The sequence below is a fragment of the Notothenia rossii genome (assembly GCF_949606895.1).
Source record: "Notothenia rossii genome assembly, chromosome: 3".
NCBI lineage: Eukaryota > Metazoa > Chordata > Actinopteri > Perciformes > Nototheniidae > Notothenia > Notothenia rossii.
Genome location: NC_136901.1, coordinates 6,581,565 through 6,604,669, shown reverse-complemented (window position 1 = coordinate 6,604,669; position 23,105 = coordinate 6,581,565). Strand labels below are relative to the sequence as shown.

Here is a 23,105-nt window from a genome sequence, read left to right as displayed (position 1 = left end):
CAGGTGCTTCATGTCAGCTTCTTCCAGGGGTTCAAATGGGGCTCGAGTGAGCCCATCTAAAACCACTGTCAAGTCCCATAAGGGCACCAGTGACCTGGAAACAGGAAGGAGCCTGCGAGCTCCCTTCATAAAACGGCAGACCAGAGGATGCTGGCCAGCCGTCTTACCCTCAAAACCCACATGGCATGCAGCAATAGCAGCCAGGTAGACTTCAATCGTGGAGAAAGCTCTGTGTTTATCAATTAGGTCCTGTAGAAATGATAAAATCACTCCCACAGGGCATTGAAAAGAGGTGTGCCCTTTTTGAAGGCACCAGTCCTCAAACACCCTCCACTTACAGTCATAAAGAGACCTAGTGGAGGAAGCAGGAGGACCGGAGGCCAAATGTGCGCGAGCGCGTCCACGCCTAATGGTGCGTTTTGATCGCGCATTGAAAAGAAAAGCTGACAGTGAGCATTTTCTTTTGATGCGAACAGATCTACCGCGGCTCGGCCGTAACGCACCCACAGCTGGCTCACAACCATTGGATGTAGAGTCCAGTCTGCAAATAGTGGTACACCTCTGGACAGCAGGTCTGCACCGAGGTTCATCACACCCGGTACGTGCGTCGCTCTCAGAGAGAGGAGACGGCCGCAGCTCCACAAGATCAGTTTGCGTGCAAGCATGTGTAACTGGAGAGAGCGCAAACCCCCTTGTCGGTTTATATACGATATTGTGGTCGTATTGTCCGTCCTCACAAGGACATGGTGTCCTCTGAGAAAAGGCAGAAAGCGTTTTAGGGTGAGGAACACCGCTAAAAGCTCCAGGTAATTTATGTGCGACCGCTGGAGGTCTCTGCTCCAGAGACCCCTCACCGGACGACCTTCGTAAATACCTCCCCAGCCTGTCAGACATGCGTCTGTGGTGACCACCTTCCCTGAAAGGACAGCACCCATAGGCACGCCCCGTACCAGAAAAGTCGGGTGCAGCCAGTGGCGCAGTGCCATTACGCATTTCACAGTAACCATCACTCTCCGTGCTCCATGACGCACGGGGTTTAGTTTTAGAGCGGCTACCCAGCGCTGAAACTCCCTCATGTGTAACCGTCCCAGCCGTACAACCAGGATGGCTGACGCCATGAGCCCCAGTAACCGCAGGCATGATCTGAAAAGAACATGTTTGCGCAGCTGGAAATGAGCGAGGCAAGCTCTGAAAGCTTTCACTCTTTCCGCTGACAGGCGGGCTGGGCACCGAGTTCAGGTGTAAACCCAGGAAGAGTACAGTCTGTGCCGGGCACAACATGCTCTTTTCTGTGTTTATTATGAAACCCAGGTTGAGCAGGTGCTTTACGAGGACATTTGTCTGCGTAATAGCCTCCTGTTCCGACTGTGCGAGAAGCAGCCAGTCGTCGAGGTAGGTTGCCAGGCGAATACCCTGTTGTCTTAACGGGGCTATCGCGGCTTCCGTACATCGTACAAACACTCTTGGACTGAGAGACAGACCGAAGGGAAGTACTCTGTATTCGTAACAGATCCCCTGAAATGCGAACCTCAGATATTTCCTGTGTGGGTAATATACTGGGATGTGGAAATACGCATCTTTCAGGTTGACTGATGTAAACCAGTCGTTTTGTCGCACGAGACGCAGCAGAGATGTGTGAGTGAGCATTCTGAATTTGTATCTTCTTAGATGTTGTTCAGAGCCCTCAAATCTAGTATTGGCCGAATTCCGTTCCCTCCCCGTTTGGGAACGAGGAAATACTTGGAATAAAAGCCGCTCTGACTCTGCTCGGCGGGTATTATAGATATAGCCTCCTTTTCTAGAAGTGAGAGAATCTCTCTTTCTAGAATGTGGGCTGACTCCCCTCGGGCCTGTGAATACAGAACGCCCGAGAAGCAAGGGGGGGTGACAGCGAATTGGAGTCTGTAACCCCGTGTAACTGTCTTGAACACCCAAGCAGACGTTGTGAGCATCTTCCACTGTTCGCTCCTTAGAGCCAGCGGAGATGTCACGTCTTTTGCCCTCTGAGTCTCTATTTGTTGTGTTATGGGGCCCTCTAGTGTCTGAACACGATGGTACCCCGATTTGACAGTCCCCACCGACACTGCGCATGCGCGTGACGGAGGTGCCTTCACAACCCCAGCCGGCACTGCGCCTGCACGTGACGGTGGTAGCCTCACAGCCCCAGTCGTTACTGCGCATGCGCGTGGCGGCGGTGCCTTCACAGACCCGTTCATCGTCCGCCTTTTGAGAGAGGCCGTAGCTGCTCTCAAAAGGGGAACAAATGGCGGGCTGTTTATTGGTTTTATTGTTTTCTCTTTCATTTTTCTGAGCTGCGCCCTCAGCCTGAGGCCTGGATGCGTCAGCGGAAAATGCTTTATCCGAGAAAACAGAGCAATATTGTGACATGTGTTTTGGTGCACTTGAGGATGGCTTTGAGGCATCTCTCGAGGCAGCGGGAACACATCTGGAGCTGGGGAACCTTCCAGCTCCGTCACCGAGGGAAGAAGAGGAGGCTGTCAGGCCGCCAGCTTCTTCTTCCTCGCCTGCTGGCCGAAATTCCGGGTTGGCTGCGCCTGGGCTGCAGCCGGAACCGGAGACTTTCTGGGCCAATTCGCCTTCGTCTCCTGCCTGGGCTGGGGACTCGGGGCGGGCCGTGACCTCTGCTGTTTCGGTACTTTAAACCGAGCAGCTGAGGTAGCTTGGGCGAGGGACTGCCGCTGTGAAGGCAGCGGCTGGACCCATCGAGGAAGACAGAGGTGGAGGGCCTCGTCTTCCTTCTTCTTGGACTCGCATCTCTTCTGCATAGAAGCGAGCGCAGATCCGAAAATCCCCTCGGGAACGATGGGCATGTCCAGCACATCCTCTCTTTCCCGGTTTTGGGAGGTTGAGCCATCTAGCTCTTTCCTGCACCGCCATAATTCCCATTGCCTTTCCCGTGGCCTGGACGGCGCAGCGTTGAACGCGGAGACAGATGTCCGTGATCGCGGCTATCTCGTCCAGTACTGCCGGTCCAGGATTACTCGATAGATCCTCGCAGAGCTCCGCTTGGTAAGCGGTTAGCAGCGAGGAAATGTTCAAAGCCCTGGCAGACAATGCTGCGGCTCTGTAGGACCGTTCAGTCATGGTTGACTGGAACCGGTCCGCCTTTGCCGGCAGCGTGGGGTTCCTGCTCGGTGTAGTCGCCATCCTCGGGAGGAGGTGAGCTGCCACCAGCGGTTCCATCGGCGGTATGCGGAGCAGGCCGAGCCTCTCCATACCGTCGCAGTCTAGGGGAGGAGGCACCCTGGATTGGGGCCTTGTTGCTGAAGGGCCGGTCTCTCCACGAGACCGACACCTCATCCAACATCTCCGGGAAGACCGGCAGGAGTTGCCTCTTTGTCCTCGTTGCTTGGGGCAAATTTTTCCCCTCGTAACGGGACCTGTAGGTCTCCTTGGCCATTTCGGGCCATGGGATGTCTTGGCTGGCTGCGGCACGCTGACACACGGCCTGCAGGTCTATGCTCAGACAGGGCGAAGCTGGTGTGCTATCGCCCGGGAGAGCAGCCATCGCTCCCGGCTTTGCAGCCTGAGCTGATGACACGAAGACATCATCGTCTTGCTCATCAGAGTCGGACAGGAGGAATCCAGAGGTTTCATCCTCTTCGTCCTCCATGTAGTCCAACTCCGGGACATCATCCGCGGGCGAGACCATGGTGAGGTCCAGTTGGGAGCCCCAGCTTGACACAGCGCGGGGCTCCGCTCGCACGTCCCTCGCTGCCACCGAGTCCCAGCCTGACACGGCGCGGGACTCCGGTTCTGCAGCTGCCACTACTGATGAGCCCCAGACCGACACAGTGCGGGGCTCCATCTCTGTGGTGGACGCCCCCGTGTCCTGATTTCCGTCCGGTAAATCAGAGGACATGAGGGAGTCCTGACCCGACAAGCTAGCTTGGCGTGCTAGCCGTCGGCGGAGGCTCTTGATGGTGAAGCGGGCACAATGTCCGCACAAGCCGGGGTTGTCGATAGCCTCCTGGGCGTGTTCCAGCCCGAGACAGGACGAGCAGACCTGGTGTGAGTCTGTGCCTGATATCTTCAACCCGCAGCCACAGAGCCGAGCCTCCGAGTCCCTGACTCCTCTGGTGTGAGGGAGAGAAGCGTCCATCTCGGTCGCCGTGGTGACGGCGTGGAGAGGACCCGCTCGTAACAGGTACGTTGCTGAGAAAAAATACTTCCCCAACTGTCGTTAATCCGGAGAAAAAACGACGGTGTAGAATTTTATTCTCAAAGAATATTAACTGGTGTGTTAATACCCTTTTTATCTTCCCCTCCTCTGGTGTGAGAGAGAAAAAGAAAAAACGTCCTTGCTACCGTGGTGTCGGTAGTGAGGGAAGACAAGCAACACGTGTGTTGCTAGCTTGAAAAAATCAAAACCTTACCTTTATTCCCGAGGAGAAAACGGCGAGGTCGATTTGCAATACTAACTGGTGTGTTGGTATTAACAGTCTTCTTGCAGAAGTATATATAGAAGTAGCCGGCGAGCGCCCGTCGACCGAAGGTTAGCTTCGTAAATCAGTCTGTGGACCGTTAAGCTAGCTAGCTACTGATCTTTCTCGAGATGTGCTCCGAAGCGAGAAGAGGTGTTTGAATGACGCATGCGGCGTAGCGCAAGCTACTTATAGGGGGTGGATTCCCTGACGCTGACGCCAAGATCACCAGCCAATCAGGATTGGCGTAATGAGATTAATGCTTCTGTTTGCTCCGCGATGAGGCGCATCCCATAGTGAGACATCGAACGGAGTGTTATGAATGAGAACTAGAAGGTTATGCTTTGAGCGCAGTCCTGTCCGACCTGAGATTTGGATCTGCTCCAATATTTGAATTGTTTGTACCCGTGTCGCACCGTTCCACCAAGTTTCCTGAAAATCAGGCCAGTTGTTTTTTTCCATAATTACGCTGGCAAACAAACAAACAAACAAACAAACAAACAAACTGGACCAAAAACATACTGACATAACAATGGCATTATTTGGTAAATGGCTGTGTTTAGGTGTAGGTCATGAAGCAGAGGGAGAGGGCAGCATGCTGGCAGGACACTGACAGATCGGAGGAGTCCTCTGCTGTGTGTGTGTGTGTGTGTGTGTGTGTGTGTGTGTGTGTGTGTGTGTGTGTGTGTGTGTGTGTGTGTGTGTGTGTGTGTGTGTGTGTGTGTGTGTGTGTGTGTGTGTGTGTGTGTGTGTGTGTGTGTGTGTGTGTGTGTGTGTGTGTGTGTGTGTGTGTGTGTGTGTGTGTGTGTGTGTGTGTGTGTGTGTGTGTGTGTGTGTGTGTGTGTGTGTGTGTGTGTGTGTGTCAGCCTGGCTTCACAAAATGTTAGCATCAGTAGTGTGCTCTTCACCGAGGATGGGATGTGTCTGACTTTGCAGGGGGTGCGGAAGTTGCATTCACGCCGGTACGGATTTGTTCAAAGTTTGTATTAAAAAGCTTGCAGTTTTCTGCCTTTTGTAAAACTGAATGTATTCTCTACACTCGTGCTCTTTCTGCTATCTCTTTGTCAGTGCGTTTAGTCTTTGTCCCAGCTCAAATATCATTTACAAATAATTAGTGGTGTTTGTTTTAATCTGCACGGATCATCAGCTGAGTAGAGCTTACAGCGATACTGTCACAAGAAAAAAAGAAATACACGGTGTATTACCACAACCTACAAAACAGTGGTTAAAGTGCTTTCTGAAGCTGAATATGATCAAGTGTGTGTCCTTTGTCTGTGCATAAGGCAGCACTTTGCATATGTCCTCAGGAAATGTGTGCATTGGTGTTCAAAGCTTGTCTTGTTTGGACAATGTCCCGAGGTGAGATGAGTGGCCTTCACCAAGTCCAGAAAATATTTGACCCAGGCTACCCTTTACTGAAGCCGTCTGAAGCTAACTTGGTAGAATGAGCTATACTGATAACGAGGCAGCCATTTTGCTTCTTCTTCTTCTTCTTGTGAGATATGTGGTAGGGGGTTTGCTAGTCTTAACATCTCTGATTTTGCAAACATTCTATTTAATGTAGTGTATGTAATCCTATGTTATAAATAGATGCTGTGTGTAAAAGCAAACTGAATTGCCTGCTAAATGTGCCACTGAATAATTGTGCTTTTGCATTCTGCTATCATGCTTTCTAAACACAAGCAGAAGTTGTATATTGGGCAACAATTCTAATACGTTACAATATTGTTCACTTGTGTTGTTTGAGTTGGACATCTGGACGAGGGACAAAAGACGAACTCTCCAGTAAATTATACCAGTTTACTGGCCACAACAAGCTGTCTCGGCTACTGTGCTTTCTTCTGCTACCTACCTCTTTTTCCTCAGGCTTCAAAACGATTTAACATTTCAGACTTAATACTTCCTTCTTCTTTTCTCTGGCTTTATCAGTTGTGAAGATTACCACACATCCCTTTCGGTACGGAGCTATTGTGTGCACATCTGAGGAAAAGTCTCTTTTATCAACAACATTCACGGGGAAAATAAATACATTTTCCCTTTTAGCTATATTTGAAAGTGCTGTACATCAAGTGACGTACTGAGCAACTGACATTTACAGAATAAAAAATCAACACAAAGTTTGTTTTTGAGGAATACATAATTATATTAAGTGTTAAACTTCAACGTGTACCTGAAACTACGTGTTCTAAAAGGCCTGCTTATGAAGATGTTATAAAAGAAGATTTGTCTACCATTTTGTATTGACTACCTTAATAACCTGTCTTCACCAACCAATTGTCATTATGTATCTCTGTGCGTCAGCTTCTTTCTTCCCTGCACCGCCTACACACCTCTGGAATAACTTTCCGCCCGCGCTGACCCCTGCGAGATCAGGCTGGGAATTCAATGGCTCAGTGGGGAGCTTGTGTATGTGCTTATTTATTTGCCTCTGGGCCTGTCGGAGTGCAATACCCTTTCATATTATTCTCCAGGTGTCGTTTCCTGTGTTCTGGCCGTACCCCGTGTGCACGTGTGTGGGTTGTGCAGGAGAAAGTGATCGCCGACTTCGGTTGCTGCGATGATTAATGGGGGAAACTTTCAGTGCTGATTCCATTCGGAGAATAGTCGCCAGGCGAAAAAAAAAAAAGCAATCTTACTTGTCGCTCTTTTTTGCACAATTGATCCAAAAGGCAAAAAAAAAAAAAAAATGTGGCAAGCTCTCAATTCCTGTGTTTTGATTCTATTACAGTACACACAGGCAAACACACATTTCCCGAAAGCTTGCTCTCATTTTAGATCCATGTGAACTCATTGGGTTCGAGAGAATAAACCAACCTTGCACTGCCGCTCACTTGCAGCAGATACTTTTCTATTCCAGGCTGATTGATCTGGGCATTCAGCATTTGGCATTTCCACATATGTTCCCGTTCTCATTAGCTACCGACGCTGACATAATTGGTAACCACAGATGGACGATAGGATGTCTGGCTGACACTATCTCACTCACACAGCCCCGCGGCACATTTACAACTTTGCCTTTGTGACACCATTTCAAGGTCTCTGTTCTGGATCGCCTCTCTGCCCGGGGGGGGGGGGGGGGGGGGGAACAGCTGCACCTAATGAAAAACTCAGCCTTGTTAAAATCCACCTTCATGCATATATCAAGCATCAATAACAAAATCAAACTTCCTTTTTGTTTTTTAGAACAGATGAACATATTCTCTCACACGTTTAATTGTATTTCTTGCATTTTAATTGCCTTTATTTATTCACACTGTCTGTTATTTGACACCATGCAAGATGGAGTTGCATTTGTCTCACCAGCCCAAAGGAAATGAAAACACTTTTTTTTCAGACATTTGTTTTTCAGAATTAATGTGAAGCAAATGTTCACACTTATGTAAAAAAAAAAAGAAGAAGGAAAGCAGGCCATTTGATGAAGATGAAAACAGTGTTTGCTTTATTTGACCTTTTAAGATGTATTGAACTTTTCGGATGAACCAAGACAACTGCTCTGATCGTAATATTATCGCACTGCACTAAATATTAACTGAAGAGATCATACCGCACTTTGGTGTGACACACACTGCTGTTAGGGTTTGGGCTACATGGTAGAGTGTGTGATCTCATCAGCAACAGTTCATACCCTGGCAATGTGAAGCTTTCTTGGTTTTTGTTACTTAAATTTGGCAAAATAATACATTATTTACCAAGGGAAACCTGCAGTCACCTACAGTACTTACCTATTTGTCTTCACTGTTAACAGAACAAATGTTGTTCATCCTGCTACAAGCATACCATTTGCTAAATACATTAAAGTGGACCTATCATGCTATATTTGAATAATATAGTGTAGCGGATAAAAAGAGATTCCCTTTTCAAACTGTAGCCAGCTGTATCCGTGGCCGATGCAAATAGATGAGGAGGGACTTCGATCAATAACGACATCCCAAGTGACGTCGGGGATGGTCACATCTAGATCTTGTTTTCCAGGATTTGCTCTGTGAGGATTGCTGTGTTGAATAGCATCATGTAATATATGACCTTGAAGGTTAGCAAAGGACTAATATAGGTCTCTAAGGGGTAAGCTAAGTGCTTCTTTATAGTCAACATGACACATACATTGACATCAAAATCCTACATTATTTTAGAAAGCAGGGTTTATATTGTAAGCGTTTCAAATCAAGAGTGAGGGGAACAAGAGAAGGAAACCAGAAAGTGATATAGTTGTTCAACAGAGGACCTCACTGGACCTGTATAGTGAATAGCCAAATTGACTATTGTATTGAAGGTTCAGATTTAGTTAAAGTGGACCTATCATGCTATATTTGAATAATATAGGACCATACCTATATAAGGCATGTTTATACTTTTTATTTTTCAAAATACCAAACAGATCATGCATTTTAGCCATTCCTCATTTCGCTCAATTTAACACTGTCTTTGCATCATGGGCTGATTCTGTGAGAACAGCACCATCTACAGGCCTGGCATATGTACTACAGCGTCTCCGGCGCTTTCCAACGGCAATGTCCGTGGCTGTCTCCTCCTGATTGGTGGAGTTGGCCCAAAAGCTGTAGCGCCACTTCTGTGACGTCACACTAGTGTTCAAATCTGGATCAGTCTGTATCAGATCCGTTGCAGCCCCTTTTTAAGAGATTTGGGTATGGAGGAAAATAGAGAGGGTTGTGTTTTCTGACACTTGGTGAGTTCCCTGGAACACCGGGGACACATATTCATGTAGAAAAGACGTACAAAAGTGAATTTTGCATGATAGGTCACCTTTAAGCAAATGTTTAAAACAAAAGATAAGTTGTAAATGTGAATATCTTATTCTTGAAATCATTTGATTGTGATAGTTTGGATGGCAAAAGGTGCATAAAGCAGTCTACATTGTAAAGTGTGTCAATATTTGACAGTGTATTAATCCTATCAACACTTGGTGCTTCACCTTGATAACATATTCAAAGGAAAAAATGAAGTGCCTTGAAAACGAAGCCACTGCAAACTTATATGTTCTGGAAAATTATTCTGACAGAGTATATTCGCAACAATGGAACCCACACTGTTCGTCACCAAACATGTTTTTAACGAGCTTTCAGTTGACTCATTGGTAGCCAGACAATTAGAGCCGCTGCAGCCGAGAACCAAGGCTCTAATTGGCTGTCTTGAGATCTGTATGGTTTTTTGTAGCATTGTAGATCACACAGACCATAACAATAGTGAACAAAACACTATCCAGTCATTTCTTTCATTATTTCATAAAAGGCCATGAAGTTATTTCGTGCTGTCTCTTTAAAAATAGACTGAAAAGTCAAATTAGGCAACTGATGATGTTTACTTGTTTGTCCTATATGCCTTCTGCAACTCCTTGAGCACTTCGAACACAGACTCGTTGTTGTCCAACCATAAGCTGGTTGCTAGGGTCTTTACCTGAGGAAAAAAAACAAATAAATAACTTTTTTTTAAAATAGCCTCACATCCAACTTACAGGAGGAGAGGAACAATGTGCTTTCTCCCTGTTATCTGGAGCAACTCATTATCAACATTCTGCTATATTAATTCATTAATCTCGGTGTAATGATGTCGAAAGGGCTGAAATCCTGAGGCCAGTGTGAGAGAGGTTGGCATTTAGTTTTTTTTTACTTGTTTTCGGCTGACTTAAAAAACATAAATAAGTTACATTGGGATTAACAAAGCGATGAAGCGTTAAAGTAAAGGTCAGCACCGGGGGGGCTGCAGTCTTTTTCCACTCACGATTCCACAACTAAAAGCATATATCATAAATGACATAACACATTAAAAGGTTTAAAGATCATTGCTAGCAATTATTTCAAAGCTTTCTAAACCAGCCGTGGGTTGATTGGTGATACATATATGCAATGCTTTGTGTCAATATTATTAAATGTATGTACCGGTAAGTGCTTATAATGTTGCTCTACCCTTCTGGTTTCAACAGCTTTTTCACAGACACTGTCAAATATAGGGAATAGGGAGGATGTGGCTCAGTGGATAGTGTGCTGGGCTTTGAATCAGGGGATAGCAGGTTCGAGTCCCACTGCAGTCAGCATGTCGTTGTGTCCCTGGGCAAGACACTTCACTAATGATACGCCAACCCGCCATTTTCTATTAATCTAGAACAGTCTATAAATGATCTTATTAACAATGAGTCATTCTTTAGTTTTTTATTAAAAGTTGACCATTTGATGATTTGTATTCAGAGCACTTGTCGAGTAACTTCTCAAGTTTGACTTTAGTTCTACAGTATTTTCAAATATCCCTTTTTAAAAAAGTCTGTTTTAACATTTTTCTTTTCAAATAGAAACTCAGCAGGGTTAAGGTCTGCTGACTGCAGAAGGAAATCCTTGCAAGTCAGCTCTTCCTGAAGACTTCAAATAGTCAGCGCATAGCTTTGATGCATGTTTAGGCTCACGGCATTCGACTGCAGAGAAAAGTTAATGCTCTCTTTGGTCCGTGTGAATTTGATCCATTACAAGCTACAGTATTTCACTTTTAAAACAGGGGGTGCACTCATTTTATTCCACATAACACTTCATAGATACAACTGTATTCAACATGTTGTTCTAATGTTCTCTTTGTGCAATAGACCTTTGTTATTAGAGAGGACATTTCAATACGCAGTCGTTTCAAGCAACTCACGCATGCAAGAAAGTGTGGTGTCCTGGATTATTCACGAGCCTTCAAACATCCAGCTGATTTGATAACTATTGAATGATATTATGTGACATTCAACCCAGTACCCCCATACACAACTCTGCAAGTTGTCGGGACTCGCACATTTTAAACACCCATAGACTGTGTCTCATCCCTGGGTGAGCAGATCCGTGTCAAGTGTGCTCAACAGCCATAGGTGGGAAAAGAGACAAATGCTTCCAGAAAGAGACACTGACAGGTCTACATGTTGACTCGCTTCCTCAAAGTTGTTGACTGTATTGCATATTCCTCCAGTCGCAGTATGAGGGACATTATCTGTATCCATAAAGCTTCTAATAAAATTGAAGAAAGCGACATGTAACTTGGCCCATTTTTAAAAAGTAGGCTCAGTTGCCTTGGAAACACTGATAGTACTTTTGTGGACAATGGGTCCCTGTGGTTCACTGCACCCAGACAAGAGCAATAAGATGGGTTTCTATACATTCATTCATTCAGGTTTGATACCCAGTAACTAAATTAGGAATTTGCATGAAATCCTCACATAGCTCAGTCCCCTTAGAGAGAAGAGTAAAGTCCTCTAGAGCCGTTTTACTTCTGAGGTCAATAAGGAGCCAGATTGCTTTCATTATTAGCAATAGCGGTGTCTCTGCCATCATCCACTCCAATTACCTGCTGCCATGGCGACAGCTCAACTTTCCATATCTTTTCTAATCTCCCTCCAATTTGTGTGATTAACCTCATTTCTAGTCAATGTCCTGCCTTATTCAAGCCCTGACATTCCCTACCTGCCCACTAAGTCATATTTTCAGCTGACCCTGTAAACTGGGCCTCATTACCCAATCAAACATTTGTATCAGAAGTATCCTCTCAGTGTTGCTGGTAGCATTTAGCCTTGAGCTTCTGCCTATTTCAGTGACTCATCTGTAGTTTGTCGGTATTGGTATCAACATCCAACTTAATCAGACTTTAAACGTGCTTTCTCTTGGTGTTTTTCTGACTTGGATGAAGGCCCTTTTGCTGTTTCAATGTAGTTAAACTCTCAGGAAACAACTTGCCTTTAAGGGGCTCTTAAAATGTTTAAACTCAATAACAATGTGACCATTAAAACCTCCATAAATGACATGCCTATGCACCTGTTTTCCTCCTTCACTGACAGCATCGGTGGATTAGTCTCCAAGCCTCAGGCACCCTTTTGCTTGAGGCTGATTGTGTATGCAGGGATTTTTTGGGGGACTTGTTTTTACCACAATTTGATGCGCATAAATCTCTGAGATTGAATGAAGTACGGAGCATCAACTTGATGCCTATTAGCAGACATTCATTAAATGTAATTAACAAATTGTTCAGTGCAAGTCAGTTAAGTTCCCTTTGATTACAAACATGAGATTGATGCGCCAGCACATGAATAAAGTGTATTAACTACCTTGCCAGTATAGAGTATAGCATTACGGTATGGAGGAGTTATTGAAAGGTCCTTATATCAAACTCCAAAGTAGTGCACAAAAGGCAACAATCCGAGAGACACAAGCTTGAATAACACGTTGTAAGCGAGAAGCCACATTGATTAAATTATTTAAAGAAAGGGAAGGAAGACTAATTGAAGGAGTAACACAAACCCAACAGTGGTTGTTACACGATGATTAAACTGAGCGTCTTTCTGATTCTGTTTGATACAATCTGACAGTCATTTCCGAAAACAGTCAAACTGAGAATGTCTAATTCAATATTGAAAGTTGTGAAACAATTCAAAGTTGGTACTATCCCAGAGCTTTGGAAAGGCAAACGATATATATATTCCCCCTCTTTGGCAATCAGCCTTAATGCCTTTTCCGTCTGTGTTGCTATTTATGGCATGTGTGTCTCAGAAACTAAGGTCTCTGATCAATTAAACATGGCCCTCAAGACAACTACATTAATTACACTGCTGTTGTTGAGCCTGGCTGCATTGAAGTGCACTTGAGACTTCACACTGAACGGAAGGCCGAATGGAGAGCTCTAAGATTTGGGAGATTTGTATTTTTGTTTGGAAAGCAATATCTTTTATTTCATTAGGTTACATTTGGACTCAAATTTAGCAAGTTGGGAAAGTTTTCCTCCATAAGTTATATCGAGAAAGTGGAAGAAAAAACTTTTGTATGGCATGTTAAAGAGAAAAATCCAAAGCAGTGGTCTCTCTGAACTGTATTCAGACTCCGCTCTGGGAAAACAACCTCAGCCAAAACTGCTGAGTAATGCACCTGTTGTAGGTCCCCGCAGACACACACACACACACACACACACACACACACACACACACACACACACACACACACACACACACACACACACACACACACACACACACACACACACACACACACACACACACACACACACACACACACACACACACACACACACACACACACACACACACCGACGTGCATGCACACAAACACTTGAGTCAGCGCGGCCCGCGGCCTGCATCAAAAAGCCCCTCAAGTGATGAGCTTTGGCGAGAGGAACGAGGATTCCAATGCTAATCTCCTAAACATGATTTTTCATACCGCTTTGCACAACATGCTTCCGGATTAAATACATTCTATTAAAGAGAAGGGGCTTACCATATGGAAGGGGAAGAAAAGCCAGCTGTACTTGGTCGGGTTTAGCTGTCTGAGCTATAGTTCAGTAGTCCTTTTTTCTAAGTGCATTTGCTCCAGCTGTGGGATGATCCCTCCGAGTAGTACAACATCCAAAGAGAAAAAGAAAAAGGGAATTTGAGAAGTTTTATTTTGCTATTTACAAGGATACCGAGGTGTCACAACAGTCTTTTAGCCAAAGTGTTATTTTATGAACAGTAGTTTCAGGTCCCTTAAGCCAAGCGGGATAAAACATGTCTTCTGTTAAAAGGGTCACAAGGAGCGGTGAGTTAAAATGATTTGAAGCCCATTTATAGCGTTCTCAGCAGCTGTTCCCCATCGTCTTTGTCCCTTCTTTCGACCTTATGTTATTCCGTAAATTGGACCAACTAATTGCTCATTCTGGCAGTATCTTTTCCAGAGTTTATATCCAGCAATCAATAGCATCCATTATAAGAAAGCCATTATATTCTTCATTGAGCATACATTTAATTAAAATATTGTTCAACAGATGGAAGATGTGTCTGGGCAGCAAGTGGCATATGGGTGGTATCAAGCTTGGTATATAGATGATTATACTAACAGGCCTTGTTGATGCCAACACTTAAATCCAGTGTTGTGAAACAAGAGCTGTGTGGCAGTTGTTACGATACATAACCATAGTCCAAAGGCTGGGTATACAAGTGGGAATATATCAGTAGTAGGTATTGTGTGTTCCGAAGACTTAATTGATTGATTTCACACAGAAAGACAGAACAGCTTGAATCTCATTTACTAGACTATGACAGCGTTGATGTGAGTCGAAGAAATGTGCTCAGAGGATTATCAGATAACCTTTATACCTGCAGGCAACGATATGTGACAGCATGCAATAAATGTGCCAGTGCCCTAACAGTATATAAACGCATGCTGCTGCTGCTGCTGCTGCTGCTGCTGTAACTGCCAGAAAATAAATCCTGCTCAAATATAAATACGATTTTTTTCAAATGGACTTAGAGCTTTTGTTTCCTGAAGTACAAGGATGATGTGATTTGACAGGGAGAAGGTTATTTATTCTCATAACTCAACAGTTCTATGTGCATTTTCCTTTTCCCATTTCAACTCACTGTGTCTGTCAATTTACTGTCAATCTAGACATTTACATATTTTTCAATGTCTATGAAAGCATACAAATGAAATATTAAAGCCCAATACAAAACAAAACTGTTCACTCGGTGCATATTTTGTGCATTTATGTAACTGTAAACTTCCAAATTTAATTCTGAGCTAATTCCACAGTAAATGCACTGAAAACATGTGCTTTCAGTAACTTTGTCAACACATGCTCACAGCAGTTCATCATATAAATGACCATCACAAACTCTGTGAAGCTGACCATTAAGCGGCCTAACCAAGCAAGGAGGCAGAGGCAGAACGTCCAAATAAAACCCGGTTTGGGCATTTATTACTCATTGTGGCACATGACACAGCCTCAATAATACTGTCTCACGTGAACACAGTCACCAGCAACAAGGATCTCCCACACACACCCAGACTAACAGGAAAAAAGAACCTAAATACACACAGGACTAATCAAACAAACAAGACACAGGTGAGGAGGGAGGAGAAAACACAGGGGCACCAGGTGAACACCAGCAACAGACAAGACGGGGGGGGGGACACTTTTCAAACTAAAACAGGAAACAGAGACAGACAAACTAAAAACATAGACAGATCGTGAGAAATAGATGTGAGATAATGGAGACCGAGATCTACGGCCCCAGAGATCACCTCCGTTACAGCCTCAAACAGTGAACACATGATGGCCTGTTGAGGAAACACTTATTTGGTTTCAAAATGTCCACCACAGTAAAAGGCTCTCAGAGCAGGCTGTTGGAAAAAAGGTATATATATATTTGAATTCAGTACTCAAATGGTGTCAGGTCATCTCATGGGGGACTGGGTTTCTAGACTGGCCAAAATCACATTTGATTCACATTAAAAAAAAAATTAACCGCTGGACATGATAGCAGTTATAACTGTTTCTGATATTTTATCATTCAGGGAAGACCTGTGAGAGAAAATATATTGTAGTCACGGAATGAGAAATAACATTTAATCTAAACTTGGCTCGAGGTTTCCAGAGGTCATAGAGGCCTATCATCAACGGCAATAACAAAAGTATTCCATTGTAGTGTATTTGATTAAATGTCCCTTAGTTCCCCAGTGTATTTATCAAGGTGGAACTGGCTTGACATGTGACTGTGACACTGTGGGGTCGGTTTGATGTTCAGAGGGATGAGAGGGTGCAGTCACATATTAAATAGAGGAGAGCATCCAGTCAGCTCTCCTGGAGAGAATGATCCGTGCAGAAGCCAACCTGCCTCGGTCATACCGATGATCAGCGTTGACTCCACTGTGAACATTATGCCCGGTGGTGGTGCTCCTCCTGCTTCAAGTGATGAGTCACCCTGCATGCCTGTTTCTAAACTGCCCTACTTCTGCTTTCCCTTCCACTTAGTCTACCCATGAGGCCTCCAAATGGAGCGAAGGCAGGGATGATAGGGGTGGGTACTACAAAGCCTCGGAGTAATTACATTACACAACTAAGCATGTAAAAAGTGTAATTATCGAGCTCCAGGACTCTCAGATTTGGAGAGTGACAGGTTAATGTGGCGAAGGAGAGAAAACATCCATAGGGTATTAGGAGTCACCTTTTAACCAGCCTCCAAGTCTTGACTGAATATTAATTAAAATGGCGCTCAAGAACCCGTTTTAATACATTTGATTGGCAGCAGCCCAAGCCCATTTCCTTTCCGTGACAGTTGAAAAACAAATAGTGTGGAGGCTTTAGCCGTCATTGTCATCCGCTAGAGAGAGGGAGTGCGTAATTTCAATGAGAAATTAAACGGGTCGCCTCTTACCTATATGACAAGCAATTAACGATATCGTGGTCTGATTATTAAATGCTTTTTGCTAAACATGCATAATTGGAATTGTATGTTAACCTGTTATATTTTGTAGCCCCCTTTTCAAAGAGCAAAGTCATTATTTTTGCTTCCACCTATTTACAGTATCCCATAGATTCCACTAAAAGTTGAAATTGCTTCAATTAACCTTATCCGACTTATTTTCATCCTTGTTCCTGAACGGAACTTAACTCTTATTTTTGGGCAGTGGTTATTTCCTTAATACCAATGATATTTAGCTTTTCTAAATATTATCCCAGTAACTTCAGATGGTTTCGTCTGAATAACAATATAATAATAATATAAGAGATTTGACGTTGTTTTCAGTTTCGTGTACTTGCAGCTAATGAGCACAAAGTATCTCTTTGATGGCTATGTGTGTGCTTCAGCTTTCACATACCGTATTTTCAAGAATACAGCTCACCTTGAGCCAACAACATAAAGGTGTTTATTCCAACTGAAGCTGCTATTTTCAAAGAGAAGGGCACTTCTCTGACGGAAAATGTTCTAATCACTGAACACAACAGATGCAGTGTGTAGCCTCATGACTCATGGTGATAAGTGCTACTTATTCCCTGTACTCAGGACTTGGTACTCTTTGATTTGCACCCAGGTGGTTAATCCACTTCATTAAGTCAAGTGGTAAAGTAAATGACAGAAAAAAGGGACAAATGAACCCTGAAACAAATGTAAAAATCTATACTATAATCAATTGAAGTAACAAAGCTATATTTTTATTGAAATTGTTGTAATCAACTGCATCGTCCACATTTCAATCTACAATAAGTGTTTTTAAGTTATAACTAGATGACACATTAAGTGTATTTTGTTGTCACACAATCTCTCATTAGTGTCTTTGATTTGGAAACGTTTACAGACGTCTTCCTCTCCCACAATGGTTTTGTTAGGACCTTTCTTTCTGAGTGGCAGCATATCAGGAGGTGTAGTGCAGATTAAAAAAACGTCCATCCTTCTCTGAGGCCCACATACAAAGTGTCCACAGCCAGAGCTGGCTTCCTTGCTGATAGCAGTCCAAGTTGAAGGATATCTGAAGGAGTGTTGGCCAGCTCCTCGGCCAGCAGAAGGACCAGCCAGCTCCTGCACCTTGAAACCGCCACTGCATTATAAATCTTTGCAATACCTCCAGATCAGTTTCACAGACATCCTTTTTGGCATGTTCATGTTGGAAAGGGCAGAATTGGGTAGGGGCAAAGTGACACAAGAGCATGCCGGGGCTGAGTGGTTGCTGTAGCAACAGACTGTGGAGCCAGAGGAGCATCTCTTGTGGAGATGCAACTGTTGTTTGTCAATTTTAATAGGTTTTGTTGTCGTTTCACATATATACATACAATCTTGTAATTTTTCTATCATGTTCTCTCACAGCAAGATTACATTTTTTATCCACATATCCAAATATTTCTCTGGTTTTGCCATGTGTTGGCTACATTGTGCTCTCTACAACACGCCTTTCATCCAGTCAAATGTGATCCACTGTATTCTATAGTAGATTAATATCCGTCTAACGCTTTCCCCGAATAGTGGTGACGTCAGTTTTACAGTAGGGATTGACATTTCCATATAATGCCTGTCAGCAAGGCTATGTGCAAAACATATGAATTCAAAGGCAGTCTTGACAGCAACATGATAATGACAGATTCATAGACGTCTCTTCAAAGTATAGATGTGGGTGCGGACATGTCACTCAACATGACAATGCCCTGCAAGCACTTGCTTGAAAATGAACAAAAATAAATAAAGGGCGACCAGATAAAGTAAATCTGACATAAATCCACTGAAAGGTCATTGCAACCTTGTCTCGTAAAAGCTAAGTATGGGAAGTATGTCATCAGGAGGACAATGTTTCAAAAGATTCTCCCTTTTAGCCGTGTAGCAGATGGAGCTGCAGACCCAAAGCAAAGCGTCTGGCTGGTGCATTATCAAACAGCAGGGGGCCTCAACAGAGCACCCTGGTCATTCTGCCAACCAGTGTGAAGTAGTGCTGCACAATATTGTGAAATATTGACCCCACATTTTGGCTGCTACATTTGAAAGAAAAATGATTAATGTAGTGCGGTTTTGAGAGCAACATTATGAGGGTGGATCAACGTCCACAGCCAAAAGCCTTTGCCAGCCTGCACTGGGCGGGGGGGGAGTATCCCTCCAAATCAAGCGGTCACATGACCACTGTGGCTGGGTCAGCAGCTCAGGTCACAGGGACAGAGCTCTGGGGAGCCTCGATCGCTCTGTTCTCTGAAAATATTCCTTTTGTTCTCGTGTTGCATGGCATCTACTCAAATGTTGAAGCTGCATCTGTGTAGTAGCTAAAGACAGCCCTGTCTCTGTAGTCAGTAACTATCAGTCAATGATGCTCACATGTTTTTGATCTGGATTTTATTTTAATCAAACTTTATAAATTAGGTGGCTCATAGTTTAGACGTATGTCACTGATACGTTGACACCTGTTCGCTCTGCATTAGGAACATATCATTTCACAGCTTTATTTGAATCCATTGTGTTGACTTTAATAATATCCCTTCACTCTGTATTTGGTTCATAAGACTTATGCTTAAACCTTCACCTTGTTGTAACCTAAAACGTTCTGGTTCAGTGTTTGTTTGTACTGAGACCCCTCTCTTGTGTCACTACTGGTTTAACAAACTAGTCTTCATCTTATATTCTGTTTTTCCCTGAACTCAACCTTGTTAGATAATATACAAAGCAGCTCTCGTTGCCATCATCATTGTTGGTCTCATTTACTTAGTTACCTGTGTGGGTCATTTGGACACAAGGCTGCGTAGTTATCGGTAATTGTTTCTGACAGCTGAAATGAGAAAGTTGTATAAGCACATTGTGTGTTGCAAATCAATTATTTAAACTGTATTACTCTCAAGTGCTGTTATAGCTTGCTGTGAAGATAACGCTCGAAACACAGCAGCAGGAGATGAATACTTGTGTGGGCATTCTGCTTTATCTCTGTTGAAAGTTATTATTTATGTAGGTAGTGGTTATGGTAATGTGGATGTATTGCATATTAATGATGTGCTATTTAGCTGTATCAGACAGGATTTTTTTTAATCAAACGCTAAATGTAACGATTCTAAATGCTAGCAAAATATGATCAAGGCATGGCTTATTTTTCTATTAAGAAATATGGGTACACTTTACAATAAGACTACCCTTATAAAGGGTTTATAATTAGGTTATGAATTAGGTTGTAAACACTTTATTAATCGTTAAGAACCATTTATAAACCAGTTCTAACATAGTTTTCATACATCAACACAAGCGCCTTATGTTGGCTACTTAGCGAGAATCAACTCAGTGAGCAACAGATACCAAGGATGCTGGCTGAGGTAAGAAATAAAATCAATGTTGATATGGCGTAATTTAAATTAATTACACTATTTTAATTTAAAACGGTTTTATTCTGAAACACCGGAAGTTCACACAAGACTTCGTGCGAGTGAATATTTTAGCTTCAGTTTTAGGCATGGTTTTAGGCTTAGGGTTAAAATAAGTTTTATATATACTGTACAGTCTGTGGTTCTAGGTTAGCATTAGCATGTGGCTGAAAACTACATTTTGAAATAGTGAATTCAAGGTTAAAGGTCAGGCCCATATCAAACCTGCCATTTCTAGGTAAAATCATTGAAAAAGTTGTTTTTCAACAGTTGAGTAACTTCTTGCATTTAAATAACTGTTTGGATGTGTTCCAGTCAGGCTTTCGTCCAAACCACAGCACTGACACTGCTCTTGTAAAGGTCTTCAATGACATCCACTTAAACACAGACAGTGGCAGAACTTCAGTGTTAGTATTATTAGATCTCAGTGCTGCGTTTGACACTGTTGACCACAACATATTACTAGACCGACTGGAAAACTGGGTGGGACTTTCGGAAACAGTTCAAAGTTGGTTTGAATCCTACTTAAAGGACAGAAGCAACTTTGTTTCTTTAGGTAAATACACATCTGAGTTGACAAATATGACATGTGGGGTTCCTCAAGGCTCCATATTGGGGCCTCTTCTCTTTAACGTCTACATGCTACAGTACCACCGGCTCAGATAATGAAGAACAACAAAACAAGTTACCACAGCTATGCAGATGGCACACAAATGTACGTAACAATTTCACCAGGAGACTATGCTCCAATTCAAACACTGAGTAAGTGCATTGAACAAATCAATGACTGGATGTGTCAGAACTTTCTCCAATTAAACAAAGATAAAACTGAGGTCATGGTTTTTGGAGCCAAGGCAGAACGTTTAAAAGTTAGCGCTGAGCTTCTGCCTGCAATGTTCAACACAACAGATAAAGCCAGAAATCTAGGTGTAGTCATGGACTCTGACCTGAGTTTCAACAGTCACATTAAAACAGTTACTAAATCAGCCTACTATCACCTAAAGAACATATCAAGGATTAAAAGACTAATGTCACAGCAGGATTTGGAAAAACTTGTCCATGCTTTTATCTTCAGTAGACTTGACTACTGTAATGGTGTCTTCACAGGTCTCACTAAAAAATCTATCAGAAAGCTGCAGCTGATTCAGAACACTGCTGCTCGAGTCCTCACTAACACTAAGAAAGTGGATCACATCACTCCTGTTCTGAAGTCTTTACACTGGCTTCCTGTGTGTCAAAGAATTGATTTAAAAATACTGCTGCTGGTTTATAAAGCTTTGAATGGTTTAGGCCCAAAATACATTTCTGACCTCCTGCTAAATTATGAACCATCCAGAACTCTCAGGTCTTCAGGGACTGGTCAGCTTTCTGTCCCCAGAGTCAGAACTAAACATGGAGAAGCAGCATTCAGTTATTATGATCCAAATATCTGGAACAAACTCCCAGAAACCTGCCGGTCCACTGCAACTCTTACTACTTTTAAATCCAGGCTGAAGACTTTTCTTTTTGTCGCTGCTTTTAATTGAACTATTCATATCTTAGACTGCACTGTAACTTTTATCCATGTATTTTTTCCTTGAAATGTTTCTTTTATTATCTTTTCTTTTTAATGACTGATTTTAAACGCCATTTTCTTAATGTCTTTCATTTTTTGTAAAGCACTTTGAATTGCCTTGTGTGGAAAAGTGCTATATAAATCAATCAATCAATCAATCAATGTTTATTTATATAGCCCAATATCACACATGTTACATTTGTCTCAGTGGACTTCACAGTTTGTACAGAATATCAGTATGACAATACGACACCCTCTGTCCTTAGACCCTCACATCGTACAAGGAAAAACTTCCAGAGAAAACCCCACAGTTTAAAGGGAAAAATGGGAGAAACCTCAGGGAGAGCAACAGAGGAGGGGTCCCTCTCCCAGGACGGACAGACGTGCAATAGATGCCGTGTGTAAATTGAAAAGATAATACATTTGCAACATAGGTAGTCCAAATGTTTGGAAATGCATGTGTGTATAATAAGAAGATGAATCCACGAGGATATCCATCCAGGACTTATGATCCAGGACCACAGCCACAGGATCATCCATGACTCCGGATCCCGGCGTATATAGACACCAAAAAGAAAGACATTTGGGGAAGCTGGGTTAATCGGAACATGAGAGTACACAGGTAAACTAAATAAACTTGCCTTGCCTTGTAACATAGAGCTGCACACTAAAAACACTGTCTTTAACTCTCACTTATTGACGCGGCAATACTGTTATTAGGGAATGTTTAAATAAACACAGACATGACGACAGGATTTGCATTGGACACACCCCCGTCAACGCCGGCCAAATAGGAGAAGACCACAGATGACAACAGGAAGAGCAGGCCAAGATTCACTCTCTTCCACTCTGCCCCACGCGCCAGGCGGCAACAAATGGGGAGAGCGCCTCTAAGCAGAATCTTATTTGTATATCATTGCATCATTTTGTTTAATTAAATGCTTAATTAACTTTTATACGCTTCCTTGGATTCTTTTCAGCTTACCCTGGTCTCGGGGTTTAAGAAATCCTAACACTGATGAAGAAGACGAAGTCAGCTAAGTAGCCAATATAAGACTTAGCAGTACAGATAAATGTGGGCTCACTATTTGGCAAGCAACCGGTCACAGTTGCCCTGTTTATCTCATGTCTTATAAAAGCTTATTATTGATTTATAAAGTGTTCACAACCTAAATGAATTCCAAACTATTCGTAAATAGAGTAGCCTTATTGTAAAGTGGTACCGAAATGTGTAGAGACAGTCATTTAAAGACAGCTCTGGCCTAGGTGCTCCTTGACCCCTAAGGGCATCCATCTTGATCATTTGCCCCTTTAGTAAACAATCTAAAGTGGGGTAAATAAATGTCAGAATCATACTTTCTTGTTAATATGTGCATTACTTAACTGAAACATAATGTTATGCAAGCATCCACCATGGAATTCCTGGAAAGAGTTTCAGCATGAAGGGCATGATCATTAATATTCAGAGAATCTCAGATTGATCT

General features: G+C 43.2%; 1 pseudogene across 1 annotated transcript in view; it reads left to right on the top strand.

Moving 5' to 3' along the window:
- LOC307034603 overlaps window positions 1-23,105 on the top strand; it is a 265,376-nt pseudogene that overhangs the window by 226,345 nt on the left and 15,926 nt on the right. Inside the window, exon 3 of the transcript in view lies at window positions 13,356-13,541. The product of the transcript in view is annotated as an uncharacterized misc_RNA (transcript). The remainder of the gene's footprint in view (window positions 1-13,355; window positions 13,542-23,105) is intronic.